The sequence below is a fragment of the Tiliqua scincoides genome, chromosome 7 (genome assembly GCF_035046505.1).
Source record: "Tiliqua scincoides isolate rTilSci1 chromosome 7, rTilSci1.hap2, whole genome shotgun sequence".
NCBI lineage: Eukaryota > Metazoa > Chordata > Lepidosauria > Squamata > Scincidae > Tiliqua > Tiliqua scincoides.
Genome location: NC_089827.1, coordinates 53406099 through 53419073, shown reverse-complemented (window position 1 = coordinate 53419073; position 12975 = coordinate 53406099).

Here is a 12975-nt window from a genome sequence, read left to right as displayed (position 1 = left end):
AAGACCCAGAGAACATGAATTATTCTCATTGCTCAGGAACTCTTTGGTATGCTGGTGACGGCAAAGAAAATAGATTTGACATGCACCTAATATAAATAGCAAGAAGGAAAAATTTTACTTTGAAAAATTATCAGAACTACCTTGATGCTGTCTCTTTAATTATAAAAAGTCAGTGCTGCAACACCAGCTAGAATGGAGAAAGAATGGCCCTTTTCAAGTGCGAATGCTGCCTCCAAAGCTACACCCTTGATCATTATGTGTGTGTGTGTGTTGAAGGATGCCAGCAACTCATTAAGAAATTGCTTGTTCCCCCAGACTCAGAGGTACTTTGATTTCCATAATTGTATTGTTTTCATCTTTTAATTATTGATAATGTTCTCTGATGAACATTAGACTATGGAAAACAGATTCAGTTGTGTTACTCTTCCTGGCATAAAACAGGCAGAGCTGGTACTGATGTGGCAATGTCAGTGACAATACTTAGGGGCCTTATCCTGCCCCTCCTCAAAGCAAAGAAGTTAGGCCCATAATAAAGTCAGCATCATGGCCCGTAGCAGGTCTCCACAACTTGAGATCTGTTAAGCCCAACCCAGCCTGCCTGTCATGGATTGTGGCCAATCAGGTGTTTGGTAGGTAGGGTTGCCAGGATCCCCAAAAGCAACACTTTCCCTCCAGCATTTTGCTTTTTTTCTCAACTGGACCTGTGGCAAGGTTAATCTCAGGCCATTCTGGGGTTGATACTTGGCCCTGCCCTGGCATCACATGTCTCCCCATTTTTCAAGGGTTGGCAGTCTTGTGACATCCCCAAACCTCACCTCTGAATGCTCAGGTGTTACCAGGTGTGCTGTTAAACACATGGGCTGGGATCGTGTATGATGGCCAATGGCATCAGTCACTGGATCCCTGGGGAGCGAAGAGGGAGATGGGGTGAAAAGTGCTGTTGTTCCAGGCAATGATGAACTCCAGCGTAAGCCATGGTCTTGTGCCATGACTGGAACTCTTGGTTCTTTCTAGTTTCTTTCCTCTTTCTTCCCCAGCACTCTATCCCTTCTCCAGATACTGAACAAACCCCATTTTCTTTTCTCCTAAACCCTCTGGGTAATCCAATTGTAATCCTGGTCCATGTGGCCCCTGGGACCAGGACCACAGAATGCCCCTGTCCAGGAGACTGCTGTCCCCCACTTACCGGTCACATCCAGAGCCTTGCACAGCATCCTCTAACCCTCCGAAAGCCTTCTGAGGCCTTTGGAGGGCCTTCAAACCATTTCTGGTTTTTGTTGGAAAATAAGAAGCAATGTTTAAAGGCCCTATAAAGGTCTCAGAAGGCTTTTGGAGGGCTAAAGGATACCATGTGAGATCTCCCTGGACCTCAGAAGGGCTCCGGAGGATGGGCGGCAGTACGGCGATGGAGGAGGCAGTGGGCTATGGTGCCACCTCAACAGGTGTGGCTCCCCAGAGCATTTGCCCCCTCTGACCTCCCCAGGTATGCCAGTGGGGTAATCTCCCTCATTTTTACCTAGATTCGAATGTCTCCCCATTCATGCCCTATTCCCCTATCTCCTCTCTCCCTTCCACCTCCATGCTGCATGTTTGTGAATCCCTCTCCCTTCCAAGACTTTTCCCTTTTCTTTGAATTGCCTGGCAATCATTACCATTTGAGCTTAGCTTGGTGTATGTATAGCATGGCATCTTTCCTCATTCCCCACTTTCTCTTGGTATATATTGTATTGTATTGCACCCATATCTTTGTTCCTCTCATCCTTAATCTATGCCAATCCTGTGATGTATGTCACAAGCCATTGCACCTAAATTGAGTGCAAATGCACTCAAATACCCTGTGTGCGCATATCCCCTGCATCTCAGAGCACACCCAGCAACACAATGCTCTCTTCTTTCTCAAAGAGTAAGGATCAGGCTATCTTGCCTTTGGAGTTGGCAACCTGAAGCTGCCTCTTTAACAGTGGATGAAGATGCTGAAATTAGCAGGCGACCGTGTTTACTTCCATGGCAGGAGAATCTTCACCTGCTGGTTTTTGCATATCAAGCCTGCATGGTCAGGCTCGGCTTTTCTATTCTGGCCAGCTGGCAATGCTCAATAAAAGGGCTCTCTGAGAAGCTGCACGCAAAACCTGGGGAGAGCTTTTTGATCCAAGGCTGCTGGAAAAATGTTTGCCAGATGGATGCCTCAGACTGATGAAGGTAGCCAGCAGCCTCTCTTCAGTGGTGCAAAAATGTCAGCTCTTCCATGTAGATCTGCACTCGATAAGCTTTTCTTGTGTTAATTAACATGTAAAGAACATAAACTAGCATAGAGGCACTTGGAATATATAACGGTTATATAGCAAGGCAATATTCAACGACACTGTGAGCCTTAACTGCAATTCAGGACTCCTCCCATCAGGGCCTAGGAGAGGGGGGTAAAGGGAGTAATTTGTAACCTGGGCCCAGGGTCAAAAGGGGGGCCCAGGAGCCAAAGGAGGGGCCCCAGAAATTTCCTGAGATCTTACTTTTTCCTCTCTACTCAGACTAGTTGCCCACATGGGATGTTGAGGACACTACTGATGCCACATGGGTTAGTAGACCTTGGCTCCAGAGACTTTTCCAGCTGTCTCTACCCTCCCCCCATCCTGTTTTGCCCCTCACTGCCCCCAGCCTGCTCACCCATTACCATCCTCCCCCACTCTCTTTCACCCCTCCCCCTTTGCAAAGGAACCCAAAAGAAACTTTGTACCCCTGATAAAATTGGTCTCAGAGGCCCTGCCCCCCATTCAGATCTTGTCTCTGCTACAAACTCACGAGGTGGTCTTAGGCAAGCTATTCTTGCTCAGCCCCAACTGAAGTCCAGGGATAAGAGTATACCTACAGGGTTGTTGTCGGGACAACATCAGCAGAATACATGTGAAATGTTGTGCATATTCCGGAAGTGCTAAACAAATGTTAAGTACTGTAATTATAAAGAAAAAAAAAATCAAATGTATAATAATTTTATGACATAATGAACCAAGAATAACATTAACTAACCTGCTCCTTCTCCTCTGCCTAATCTATCAGTAACCTAGAGAGCCCAATTTACAGCCACTTATACTGCAAGACCCCTGAAACTGAGAAAGGATGCACAGCACCTTGGATTTTGTTGTCCCAGCACTGAACAAAAAGATTCCACTCCTGAATGAACTAATCTTCATGCTCGCTCTCTGTTCCTACACTCCACCATCGAGACATGTGTTCCACAGCAGAGGCAGCAGGATCAAGGTGGAAGTGCCTACATCCCGGCGCATGACATGGCACATGCCCACACTGCCAGTGAGCGCACCAAGGCTGCCAGCACATTTACTGGTGGCTGTGTGCTCTTGCCAGTGGCAAAGACATCATCCACTGGTGCCAAGTAGGGCAGCAGTGGGGGTTGGGCCGTGGGAGGGAGGGACGGGGGACCTTCTGGGTCCGAAGGGGAAAGGAATATTTTATTTATTTTTCTTAGGCTGCAATCCTATGCACATTTTCTTGGGAGTAAGTCCTGTTGAATTCAGTGAGTCTTACTTCTGAGTAAAGACTGAGTAATGTATAGGATTATGCTGTTAGAGCAGTGGTTCCCAAACTTTTTTGACTGGTGACTCCCTTGACCTACTGGACCGTTAGCCATAGTTCCCCATTAGGGCTACAAACCTTTACGTTGTATAGGGTGGTGGGTTTTTTGTGGGGATTCAATGGTTCCCCTGGCTGGTTTCTGTGGCTCCTTGGGGAGCCATAGCTCTTAGTTTGGGAACCCCTATGTTAGAGGATCATTCAAAAGTTCAATCCTTCACCTGTAGTCCACATCCTTCTATTCCAGGATTGATCACTCTGTTCCTCTGTAATGGGTTGGGTGGAACCTTGAAAGAGAACTTTATGGGTTGCATGCTTTATCAATGGATCCTTCTCCCAAGGGAGAGTTGCCTGATGAATTTACTTTTGGGTCCTTCTAGTCCCAGGTGAAGACATCTTGTTTTCCCAGGACATTTCACTCAAGATATTTTTATGCTGCTGTTTTGGTTCTGCTGTTGTATGGATGTTATTATCTGTGGTTGTTTTAATAGTGAATTTACTGTTTTAGATCTTTTTTAAATATGAACCAAGCTGGAAAGATTTGATGCAGGGCAGTGTGAAAATGGATCAGCTGAAGAAAAATGTATCAATCCGATCTGAGTAAGCAAGCTGCTAGGATGACAAGCCATTTCAGGTTGCTGAGGGTCTTCAGGCAAAGCCCTGCACTGGACCCCTGGACCCCCACCCATCTCCTGAACATGCCTTGGGCATAGCCACCAGTACTGAGAGCTCCGAGGTTGACCTCTTGGGTATGCCTTCTGATGGACATGGGCCCTTGGTCAGTGTCCTAACTGGCAAACACCTGATGCCACCCCAACTATGAGTTGATCCCACATCATAGACAGACCTATGACAAATGAACCCCATTCATTCATTCCTTTTAGCCCAAAGAGAAGCCACATCAGCACTCTGCACAGATACTTTGCAAAAGTTAATTGTTGCACAAAAACCTCTTTGTTCATGTCGCCAAATATGGACTCCGGTGTAATTTATTAGTGATTGCTTTCCTGCTGTCTGCAACAGCAACATACGTAGCTGCATTGCATCATGTGGCACCCGCACGGCGCCGCGAAGAGCAAATGATACATCGCCAAGGAAACAGCCCACCAATAAACTGCGCTGCTTTGCTTCACCCAATCACTAATCTGATTATTCCAGAAGATGATAATTTTTTTATTTGCAAACAAACAAACAAACCCCGTGCTAATCCTTTACTGCAATTAACTATGCTAGTTCATGCCAGGCCTTGGTGGAATAATCGGAAATCCTGTCTTGGCGAAGGATGCTTGAACACCAGTGCCATGCAGGGTCATGCAGACCACTAGGTGGTGCTGTTGCCTGAGCACAAGCAGCACAGACGGCGCATGAATGATGCCATCAGGAAGGCAGTTGTCTGTGAGAAGGTTTATCATCCATCCTCTCCTGCGGAGTTCTCTACTAATCCGGAAGTGACACTTTTCCTCTTGGTCAGGATAATAGTAAAACACAAGAGGCACTTCGTAAGCTTTCGTCGCATGTGAGGAAATATTTTCGTTGGAGTCCTGTTCATCTGCAGCTGTGCAGAAATCAAAGAATCTTTTGTCACCTTCAAGGCACACACATTAATCATACTATAAACTTTCTTGGAGCACAATCTTGAGTGTTTATTCGGTTGGCCCCAGCCCAAGAGTCTCCTGTGCCAACCCAAGAGTGTCGTGACCATGCTGTAAAGTACGAGTACTTTAGTGCCTCCTTGAGAGCTGGCTGGGCTGGTGCAGAGTCCTGTGCTGACCCACAGATGTCGGCTCTGTGGCCAGAGCAGATGAGTTTGTGCTGGCCCAGGGAGGCCAGCACAGGGGTTGGTGGGGGAGGGCGGCAGGAAGGTAAAATGGAGGTGGGGAAGGGGTGTTTTTGGGTGGGGAAGGTGGGACGCTGGGCAGATCAGGTTGGGAAGGGGGTAGGACAGGCCATGGCACTGCAAGCCAAATTCTGACCCCACCCCCCTTAGCCAGCTCGGTGTTACACTAGGCTGCTCGGATTTGCAATAGCTATTTCATTGTCGCAGGTCCAAGTAGCCCCATAGGGGTGGCTGGGATGTGACATGGGATAAGGGGAAAATATCCCCTTACTCCAAGTTGCCTTCCAGCCAGCACCTACCTTGTGCTGGATACAGCACAGGCTACCCGGCCTGCCTATTCCAGCACAAGTTAGGATTGGGCTAAGTCACGGCGTCAGATGCATGAAGTGTTATCCTGAGTTGGCAGGTAAATAATATTTACATAAGTACAGAGAAGAAAGACAAAAGAAATGAAGAGAAAAGGGGTCCAGGCTGGTCCCATGGTCATTTAGCCCCACTGTTTCTTCTGTGCCCTATGCTTAAAGCATGCATGTGTTAGGTTTTAGGAGACAGCCATAGGATTATTGAAGTTGCCCTGTGCTTTTATACAGGGATACTCAACATCCTGCAACTGGAGATGCCAGGCTAAGGATTGAAACTGGCACTTTCTGTGTGGAAACCCATCGGGGCTGCTGTGGCTCTACCCAGGGTAAGGGGAATTACTTCCCCTTGCCTTGTACTGGGCCAGAGCCAGCCCAAAACTCATGCTGGATACAGCGCAAGCCAGCCTGCCCACTTGTTCCAGCACAAGGTAGGATTGCGCTGCCCGTAACTCAGCTCCGCAGTGAATGAGTTTGCTTTTTCCACTGCTCTACTTATGCAGATGAATCTACCTTAGCCTGAGCCAGACCATTGGTCCAGACAGGTCTGTATTACCTACACTGACTGGTGGCAGCTCTCCAGGGTTTCAGACAGGGATCTTTCCTAGTATTACTTAGAACTGCCAGGAATTAAATGTGTTCTTGACCTATGGCCCCATCCAAATGACTACATTCAATTTAGGTGACTCTTCTAGAAAATCAGGGGATGCCATTAAATGAGACAGCCATGTACTATGTAGCAGAACAAGTATTTGTCCCTAAGGGAGAAATGCTGATTACTGTTCCTTCCCTTTTGTGAGTTACTTTTCTTCCCTTTGTCTGTCCCTAGGGTGAGAAAGATGTTCCTATTTCTTGAAGCTCTCTTGGGGGGAGGGAGAGGGGGGTTGTTTGGGCTTTGATCTAATCATAGCAATAAACCCATAAAATGTAAAGATAATATAATTGTAACAATATAGTTAAGTAGTATAGCTAGCAATAGTGGGTCATTGTCATTAAAGCAAGAGGGGTGTGGTGGAAAAGCTTGTTCATATGTTTGTTGACCTAGCAGTATAATGCCCTCGTATTTGCAGATTCCACGTTTCTCCTACATGTGAAGTTGCGCTCTTTCTTGCCAATGAATGACCCATGATTGCAGATGCTTTTCATAAATTGGACTAAGGCAAAAGCCAAGGCTTATGATCTCATATGGCTGATGAGGTTGGATGAGAGAAGGCAGGATGATATACGGCAAAGTGTTGTTAAATGACCTTTGTTCTATCCCAGTCTTCAAATACTGGGAAAGGTAGGTTTTGCTCTCTGGCTGAGCAGTCACATTTCCTAGAGCAGGGCTCTCTAAGTCCTGGTCCACAGGCTGGATCCGGCATTTGGAGCTAGCCCTCTGACATGTGAGCAGTGCTTACAGTTCCACCGTGCTGCTGTTGATCCTGGCACCCAGTCTCAACACAAGGACACTGGAACAGGATAGATACTCTCTGGGCAGTCTGTCGCAAAGCCTACTGGGGCTATTGGCAATAGATGCGACTGCCTAGCGTCCTTGCGTCAAGATCAGGTGCCAGAAGCAGTAGGAGCTCAGTGGAATTATAAGCGCTGGCTGGAACAGGGAGGGCTTCTCAGCTGCACAGTAGTCTACAGTTTGGAGACCGCTGTCCTAGAGGAATGTTCTAGTGTCTCCTATAATAGAACCAAATCATGGACCCTAAGAAGAGGAAAAGGAACAGCAAACACTATTATCAAATGGCAATAATGTATATTTGAGATGGTGCCCAAGAACAACCAGCTGTGTATGGCTGTATAGATGTGGTTCCATGAAGTGCACAGGACTGACCCAAGGCCTGCTGGCACCTGAAGTGGTGTGCTAAATGCTGCCGCCCCCATAGCTGGTGATGCACCAGCCTCTCCTCCTCTCACTCCCTGGACTGAAAAAGGAGAGGAGCAAGTTAGAGCATCTCTGATTATGGAAAGCAGATCATCAGCTTGTAATCATCTCAGTTAATGGTTACGATCAAGGCCACCCTAGGCCTTGTGGCATCTGAGGTACTGTGCCATATGCTGCAACCTCACTAGATGCTGTTCCAGCCTCTGCTCCTCCCTCCTGCTGGGACTACAAAATGAAGAGACAGGTAGCGAAGAAGATGAAGAAGAAGGCGAAGACGGAGAAGAGAGAATGGTTGGCTAGAGTGTCAGACTTCCTAGCCTACCACTCTTCTCTCCCTCACATTTCTTCTTTCACTCTCCTCTCCTCTCCTCTTCCTTTTCCAGTCCAGGCAATGGAAGTAGGAGCAGTGGAGGCAAGTGGACAGAAGGAAGTGGGCATCTTCTGTCAACTTGCTCCCTGAAACAACTGCCTTAGGTGGGCTCATGGTTGTGCTGGCCCATGTTAAAGAAATAAGGAGTGTCTGGATATTTAGTTAGCCAGGACTTTAGCTATCAGTTGTGTTACTGTGAGAACCCATAAAATTCAGAGCCTCATGCAGAAGACTTTCCTGGTCCTGCTACCTGAAACCCATTATCTGGACATTCAAGGGATTGAACGTGGGATTTCTCCCACTCAAAACATGCTTTACTTTTGTTCTCACACAACTATAGAAACAACGTTCTTCTGTTTTGAACAAGCTACTTAATAAACTGCCCTGAATTTAGAATTTCTAACTTTCTAGGATTTTTACTGGTCCGTGCAGGAGAACATTGTTCCAGTAGGTGAGCAGTGCTCTGGAGTTTGAGAAGTCAGCAAACTTTGGGTTCCTTCAAGCTCCACCTAGTGATACTATGTTCAGCCATGTGCAAACCATCATGCTCCCATTTCTGCAGTAGTTATGACCCTGACAAAACGGTTCTGCCAGGCTCCTTCCGTAGTCTTCCAAGTTTATGTATTTCTTTTACTTAAAGATTTGTATTCTGCTTTTCCATATAGGTTTCCAAAGCAACGTGTAACAAAAAAAAAATTAAAAGCAATACAATCATAATGAATAAAAAAAATAATCAAACATCAGAAAGTGACGTGAAAACCACATACTAAAAACGGGGGGAGAGAATCATCCAAAGTGCACCAAAAAAAGAAAAGAAAAGAAGAAAGATCTTAACTCATCTCTGGAAATGCAGCATGATGAAAGAAGTACCACTGCCTCATAAAACAAGCAGCGGCAGTAATTCATCCCTCCCTCAAATCAAGGTCATCTTACTGCTCCCAGCGAGAAGTACTTTGGTAGTTCTGCCATTGTTTACACTGTGTAACACAAAAATGGTTTGTGTTGAATTCGTAATGTTTCAGGAAGCCAAATCCTATCCTCCCTGGGGCTGCCGGGTGTAGCGGCGCCAAAATGGCCTCCTATAGAGGCAGCTGGAGGTCTACTCGGAGACAGGGGACATTTGCCCCCCCCCGTTTTGCCCTCCCCCACCCCTAATACATCTCCCCCTACCCTGAACAGCTGGCCGGAAGTGCCACTTACCGCCAGCTGGCATCCTTCTAGCACTGGGCCCAGTACCTACTGCTAACTGCCTGGCACCAGCACTCCTTCCTCCTGCTGACATCTTCTGCCAGCACTGGAGCTCAGCGCTGGTGCTACAGGCCCATAGGATTGGGCTCTTATACAGTTCAGAGGTGCTGATTCCAATAGTAATCTTCGTTTTTTTGTATCATCAAAACTTTTTTAGTTACCTTAAATTTTGTGTTATCAATTCCAGGATTTGTCACTAACAGGGGGCAAAGGGGATTTCTTTTACTCACAGGGGGCTGCTGCAATGTCTAGGAGGTGTGGGGACCCCTACAAAGCCCTCTGCAGGGCTTCTTGAGTCTTAGAATACTTAGAAAAAGTTATTGCAAACCATATCTGGTTTGCGATCATGAAACCGCAGCAGTTGGGGTGCACGACTGCTTATTTTCAGTATTCTAAGACTTGGAGAGCCCTGCGGAGGACTGAGCAGAGCTCCCCACACCTTCCAGACCTTGCAGCAGCCCCCTGTGAGCAAAAGAAAGCCCCTTTGCCCCCATTAGAGATGCAATCCGGGGGATCGCATTGCTGCCTTCCCCCTTTCTCCACCCCTTTAGGGGCCAAAGCCCTGAGGTTCATGAGAACCTCAGACCTAATGCACTGCAATGCACATCATAGTATATAACTACATTGCATAAACTGTGAGTAAACTATTAATGCTATGCCCCAAATAGCGGCATTTTTGAAATCCTCGCACTAAAATTAATAACTTGAAATATAAACATGAAATTGTTCAAATTTTGTTACAATGGTATTTAAAATACACTGTCACCTTGTGCTGACCCACGGGAAAAGGGGATCCTGTAATAAATGAGTAGGACTGGGCTAGGACTGAGCTCCCCAAATCAGCCAGCTTAGCTCTTCCTCTCCCTCTCCCCAGTTTGAGCTTTCAGGGAAGGCAGCATTGCTATTCCATTCCAGGCTAGCCAACAAGGAAGGAATTTAGCGCAGATGCAATCTCATCAAAGCAAATAGCTTCCGTCTGAAAAGTGCACAGTCCAAAATGTCTGCTTTAATCACTGGCTGGTGTGCATTTATTTTTTCTGAAAATCAGGCAAAAGCACGACACATGTAAACCTGATTGCTCTTAAGTGAGAAGCACAAGCTAGCAGCTCTCCTTGCTTGGCTATCAAAAGAAAGGCACTGGTTGCAGGGTGTCTGCTAACAGGGCACCGTAGCAATGCTGGACAGAGAAAGATCCCTGCTGTTGTTGATTCAGAATGCCATTGGGTTCTGCACTGACTAGGCCATGTCTGGGGGGATAAGCAGACTGACATCTGCCTTCTATTCGTACTGGCAACCTTCAGTCTCAAAAGACTCTGGTATCACGCTCTGAAAGGTGGTTCTGGAACAGCGTCTAGTGTGGCTGAAAAGGCCAATTCGGGAGTGACAATCCTTTCCACACTGGGAGCAAGTGCAGTCTGTCCCTGGTCTGTCTCCCTTGCTATGGGCCTTCCTTCTTTGCCTCTTAGCCTCAGACTGTTGGCCAAGGAGCAGGCCCATTTGTCCATCTAGCCCACTTCACTTCCTGTCCTCACTGCCAGCAGCTCTCCAAAGTTTTATGCAGAGGTCTTTTCTAGCTCTGTCGCTTGAGATCTTTATCACCAGAGAGTGAATCTGGGGCATTCTGCATGTGCCCATGCATGTGCTCTGCCTCTCTGGCTCATCCCTGGAGCTCATCTCTGGAGCAGGATTCCAAGGGTCAAGATATGGAGACGACTTCTGAGTCCTGCACAGCTCACACATAATTCCATGTGCAGATGATCCTGACTAGCAGTTGGAGACTAAATTATTCATTTCATTTTGGTTGTAAAATATTTATACTCCACTTTTGTGATTGGAAGGAAACCAGTGGACACAACTCCCAAGAAAAAGAAAAGAGCCATAAAAACAAGCCGTACTATCACCAGAGAGAGAGAGAGAGAGAGAGAGAGAGAGAGAGAGAGAATTGTCATAAAAATAAACCCAAACAGCAGAGAGCATAACACAGCAGAAATGGAGGGGAGGGCAATAACCAAAGTCGTGTTGGACTCCTAAACTCCCGCAGTAACAAGAAGGTTTGAGCACCACACTGGATAGACCAAGAGTGAGGGGGCCAGGCATGCCTCATAGGGGAGGGAATTCCATAGGCTGGATGCCGTGACCAGAAGATGGGAAGTTGCAGAGCAAGGCCTCCCTCCCTCAGAAGGAGCAAGTAGACTCCAAGGGGAAAGGGGATCACAGGATGTGATTTGACAGTACACCATACAGCCAACTTGTTGAAGCTAAGCAGGTCTATGTCTGATCAATACCTAGAGAGGAGACCCCTTGAGAGCAGTTCCATTTGCTGTGGTGTATATAAGGCAGGTGCTAATTAGTCATTTTTGGAAAGTAGTCCAGAACAATGACAAGGGCAGAATAAATTAAAGAGAGAGAGTGTGTTTTGCCAAATTCCCAGTCCAAGCTTTTCCTTGAGAACCTATGGCCACTTTAAGCAAATTAGCTCCCCTATGTTCCCCAACAACGGCCCTATTTCTGCCCTGCAGCACTGCTGGACCCCACCACCAGGGTAGCTCACCTATTCAACCTGCAGAGGTCCTCCTTCCTCCCTTCTGCCAGCAGCTTCTCCAGCCACCACAGCAACACCTTGGTCCTCAGCAGCTCTTGGGCATGGCAACCACACACCAGTCTCCAGTAGTCCCTGTTTCAGCAATCCTCAGCTAGCCCATTGTTCAGTCAGCAGGTCCAGTAGTCCATCAGCCAGTCCATTGATCCATCAGTTTAGTTCTGTCTCCTTCCTTCCAAGCTTTCCTCCTTATCTTCCTGCAGGTGCTGCTTTTAACCCTGAGGTCCTTTTAGCCCCAAGTGGCTGTAACTGTGCAGCACACATACTGCAGTCTAAGGCCCTGGTGTTAACCCCATGCTTCCCTGCCAGAGCAAAGGGCCACTGTTGACACCATACCCTCAAGGGATCTTGCATATTTCCATTACAGAGAGAGAGAGAGAGAGAGAGAGAGAGAGAGAGAGCAATTCACATTGACTTATTCCAAGAATAAGGCTACAAATTCTGTTTCTCCCATTGTTTTACCCTACAACCGAAAAACTTAAGCCTGACATTTCAAAGTGGCTTTTGCATTATTTCACCTGATTGTTTTTTTTTTTAACTCACTGCATTCCTATGACTGGCCTGCCTGAGGCTAAACTCTGGTATAGTGGCTGTAAAAGTAGCCTATTATCATGGTTTCTAAGGGAAGTGTGCCAAGCTCACTTTGGTGTACGATTATGAATCAGATGTAAGATCAGAATCAAGAGGGCTGTCTGTTTGCTGTAATACTTTTTTCAATTTTTGCTGTCAGATTGATCCTTCTGTTTCTAAACCGATCAGAACTTCATTTTGTTATCTGCTCTTTAGAACAAGCATGGTATACAGTACCTGGTTTCTCAACATAAATACATTATCTCCCATTAGGACACATGTATACTCTTGCATTTTGCACCCCCTAAACATACATAGAAGGCCTTCAGAGGATCAAACAAGCAGATTTACATATCTACCTGCCTTATACCAAATCGTACCTTTGGCCCATCTTACCTTAGTACTGTCCTTGCTGACTGATAGCACCTCTCCAGTTTTCAGACAAGGAGTTTTCCCAGTCTTAGAAAATAAAGGGGTCATCTTCAGGAGCCAGCATGGGTTTGTCAAGACCAAGTCATGCCAGACCAAACTCAT